The sequence below is a fragment of the Cyprinodon tularosa genome, unplaced genomic scaffold (assembly GCF_016077235.1).
Source record: "Cyprinodon tularosa strain WSP-4 unplaced genomic scaffold, ASM1607723v1 ctg252, whole genome shotgun sequence".
In the NCBI taxonomy this organism is placed as follows: domain Eukaryota; kingdom Metazoa; phylum Chordata; class Actinopteri; order Cyprinodontiformes; family Cyprinodontidae; genus Cyprinodon; species Cyprinodon tularosa.
In genome coordinates, this window is record NW_024038939.1 from 135,221 (window position 1) to 140,074 (window position 4,854).

Consider the following 4,854-nt stretch of genomic DNA (forward strand, 5'->3'; position numbering starts at 1 on the left):
TACTCCTGGAAATTGCTGGGGCTGTCTAGCAATGTGTTAGTAGTAGTCTAACACTTCATGTCTTTTTGGGGCATAAATATTACTTAAAGCAGAGGCTCATGACGTATACTAGCTGGATAAAGAGTGAAAACACCAGAGAACAGATTAACGAAGGGTTTGCTAAATCCAATTTAGGAAAAGGCTACAAGACGATGTAAACAGCCACTTCCAAAAAAAATCTGCTTATATAGATGTGTACATGTTTAAAGTAAAGAAATCTTGGTAGAGATCTGTAATAAGTCTTTAAATACTTTTATCAACTTTGCAACTACATATTTTAACACTAGAAATATTTGAAGAAATCTAGACTTGAAATCTAAACTGTAACTTATTAAATTGTAATCACAGCTTACTTTTTATGAGCTTACTGGCATCGCAGTCAGTGGCACTTTTTGTGGAAAATCAACACAACTAAAGCGATGTTTCACTTTACTCCTGGAAGTCGATGGGGCTGTCTAGCAATGTGTTAGTAGTAGTCTAACACTTCATGTCTTTTTGGGGCATAAATATGACTTAAAACTAGTGTTGCAGCGATGCCATTTTTTGGCCCTGATACCCGACACCTGGCTATGCAGTATCGGCCGATACCGATACCAAAATAATGTAAAATAATTGCCATCATGGCTTTGTCAAGCTGCTGCATACCTTTGTGAAGCAGGAAAAAATACAAAGTAAATCCAGTAGAACTTTTTATTGCCTACCTGGAATGGTTGACAATAGTTGAATAAACTTATGGCTCTCAAAATGGTATCGGTGCCCTATTTGTTGGTACTCGCCGATACCGATACCAATTTAGGGCTGTATCGGGGCTCCGTCCGATACTGGTATCGGTATTGGTGCAACACTACTTAAAACAGAGGCTCATGAAGTATACTAGCTGGATAAAGAGTGAAAACACCAGAGAACAGATTAATGAAGGGTTTGCTAAATCCAATTAAGGAAAAGGCTACAAGACGACGTAAACAGCCTCTTCCAAAAAAAATGGCGATATCTACTTTATAATATACTCTATTTTAAAATCAACCTACGGTGAGAATTTAAACGGAAGCATGTTGTTTATCATACAAAGAGCAAAAGCTGCAAGTTAAAAGGGGTTAAAAAAATCTCTTTTGGATACATTACTGCAATAAAGTTTCAACCATGTTAAGTTTTTTTTAATTGTGCCCTGAACAAGCATTCATAATCCTAACCTATTTACTCTTTGTGGCTTTACCTCCACAAACTCCAGCGTTTAGGATTTGTTTTTTTTAAAAACATAGAAAAAACTAAACATAGCACATAATTGTTGATAGAAATGGCTTTTATTCATATTTTACCAGCAGACTTTCTCACTGCTGAGGAGTGTCTCGGTCAGCAGCCTCTACCAGTTTGGTTTCTCCATGTCCTTCATTGAGCTCCATCCATTCTACCATCAAGGTCAATTAGCTTCCCTGTTTTTGGTGGAGATCATTTAAACCACAGCCTGATGCCTCCACAGTTTCATTGTAAAAGTGTTTTAATGTAGTTAAACATGGGGACTGTATCAACTTTTTTAGTAAGTTTTCACACCCTTTGCTTTCAATAGATTTTTTTCTTAGAGGCACAAACAAACAGCTACCACATTCTCCAGATTTCAATTTGGAAAGCATTTTAAAAAACGCAGTAACATCATTTGGTCCCACATTAAACTACTTTGTCTTGGACTAAAATCCCAAAGTATCGAAGGTGCTGGGAAGTTACGTAAAACCTTTAGGTTCAATTATGTTTTGGCAAAAAACTTTTCTTATCCCTTCAGCCTCTTTTCAAGTCTTTTTAAATTTTGAATTAAGTTGTCATCCTTTTTTTTTTTATCAATGTTATCCAGAATTTTGTTTTACAATTAACTTTTTTTTTTTTTGCAAATTAATTAATCTGTCAATAATTTTTTCAATTACACTTGCACTTGAGGAGTTCTGGATTACGGAAAAGGATTACGCTGCAAAAAATCTAAATCTACATAAGTAATTTTTTCTTAAGATAAGTGAATTTTTCTTGGATTAAGAAGGTAAAAGAGACATTTTGCCAATGGAACAAGACAATTTACACTTAAAATAAGAAAACACAATTGCATTGTCTAATTTCAAGTGCATATTATCTAATTATCTTATTTCAAGACTAAAAATACTCATTTTATTGGCAAACTATCTGATTTACCTACTCAAATTAAGTGTAAATACACTTGATTTAAGAAATTTTTACTTATTTCTAGATAGTTTTTGCAGTGTAAGGCCACTGAAAAAAAAAAAAAAAGTTAACTGATTTTTTAAAAATGTTATTTCATTTTAATAGGGGAAAAAAATTCAGAACTCTGAGACTTTCATTTACAGCCTGCTTAATCTGATGTGCAGCAGAACCCGAGTTATGTTTTTTTCGGCAGGTTTGAGTTGAGCTGGCAAGGCATGTGATTCAGAGGGCAGTGTCTCTACCCCCCCACCCCCCCGGCGTATAGCCCGCCTCAGTTCATACTATATTACTATTAATGAGTATTACTTTTTATTATGTGCCACTTTATTCAATAATCACTGATGACATTCCATAGATGGCTGGCTGTCACCATTCTGACTGAGCTGTATTGAGTCTCTCTGGTAACAACATGGCCATTGTTATTTAGACATGTGATGTGTGTTCTCTGGAAATATATTTGCATAATATTTTAAATAAACGGGGGGGAATCCCCCGTTAGTTGGACCAATTCCCGGCAAAATAAGGATAAAGGACGGTAAGGTATGCAGAGAAACATGTATGCACGGTTTTATACATCTGAATTATTGTCTCACACCCAAATTTTAGAGAATTGCAAACTTTCAGCATACGAGTTGTGCACTCCTTTGTACATGAGGCCAGAGCTAGGTAAATTATGGAAATAAAGATACTTAGAGCTTTATCTAATCATGCAAGCTGCATGCAAATCAGCTTCCAGCTGTTATCAGAGCTCCACTGCTAAAGTTCTGAGCTAACTTTTAATGATGAAGCTCTATAATCTGGCATTTCCAGTTCATAATCCCTCATTTTCCTTTAAAAGTATATCCGCATGCTTTTTAAAAAAAACTGTAATCTAACATGAAATGTTTGAATCATTTATGCTGCATTATGTTGACTGAAATCTAGTTTACTGTTATGAATAAGTTCTCTATTGGTTAGGGCTTGTTTATGTTTATCTCAATGGGATTATAGTTGTTAAATAAAGTTAAATAAAAAGTAACATGTGTGGCATTCAGCACTGACATGTATGTTGGTTCAGGAGTATAATAGCTATCATGATTATGATTGATGTCTAATGTGTTTATATTGTGAATAACCCTGTTAAGGCTTTAGAATAAAGGAAAGGTTTAACGTTTCCGTGTTACTCACTGTCTCACACTTGCTTGTCTCTCTATCAATATTTGGGTTTCTTTTAATAATCCCACTTCCTCCTACACTCCAAAAGTATACGTGCTACTGATCTTGAAACAGCCACAGCTTTGAGCATGAGTGTGAAAGGGCATGTGCTTGTCTTGTGTCTCCTGGGTGGCTTTGCAAACAACCCTAGAGACGTTTCTAATCAGCATTAGCCTGTTGATATGAAGCTTTATAGTTAATGTTGATTGTGACAATATTTATGGGTATTTTGTCACAGTAACACTTGCTTAGTCATGACATGTCATAAAAGAATAAAACACAATAATAAAGAAACATGATTCCAGCATCCAAACAGTAAGAAAACATTGTTGTAAATGACATCTGTTTGTCTTCATAGCAGCAACTTCTACTTTAAGGTTTCATGTTAAGTCAGATATAGAATCTAGCATCAAATGTCATTGTCTGCTGTCTAGGCCGCCTTATAGCAGCAACCCTGACGTTCGCACTACTCAGAGGTGTCGTGAGAAGTGCGATGCCACGCAGAGCTTTCTTCTGACATTTAACAAGCTGATGTTAAAGATGTTCCCCTAAACGGTGAATCCTTCAGCTTGACTTTTTATGTATTAATGACAAAACTAAGGCTACCAAAGAGGTCAATCAAAGAACAATATGATTCCATTAAAATTTCTTCTAGAATCTCTGCAGAAACCTTTTTTTCTGAAAGAAAAATAACTGACAAGAAAGTTTAATTCAATTCAATTCAGTTTATTTCTATAGCGCCAAATTCACAACACATGTCATCTCAGTTCACTTTCCAGTTCAACCAGATCATCCAGTCAGATTGATTCAAAGTTTTCTATCTAAGGAAAACCAGCTGATTGCATCGACTCATTGACTCTTCAGCAATCCCTCACACTAAGCATGCTTGTAGCGACAGTGGAGAGGAAAAACTCCCTTTGAACAGGAAGAAACCTCCAGCAGAACCAGGCTCAGTGTGAGCGGCCATCTGCTGAGGCCCACTGGGGTTCAAGGAGACAGAAGCAGACATAGAAAAAGAAGCATAGATACAAAAGGCAACTGTCAACCAGCTCCACAGGCGGCCCCGTCCAGGAAACACACAGCCAGGCAGACGAGCTCCGAGCCAGCTCCCATGTCAGAGGATGAAGAGAGCACATCCAGTTAGTCACAGTCAGAGAAACAGGACTACACTGGAAAACAGGCCAAGCTCCAACATCTAGAAACAAAGGTGTTGATGGCAGCAGCACAGCTGATATTTCTCTCCAGGATGGAGTCACAGCCAAACAGGAACAGACCAGATGAAGCTACTATGAGAAAAAGCAGAGAGAGCAGAACGTTAGAGATTGAACTAACAGATTCTGCAGAGTGGGAGAATAGAGATAGAATGAAGCAAATTATCAAATTAAAAAATTAATTTGATAATCGATGATGACTATAATC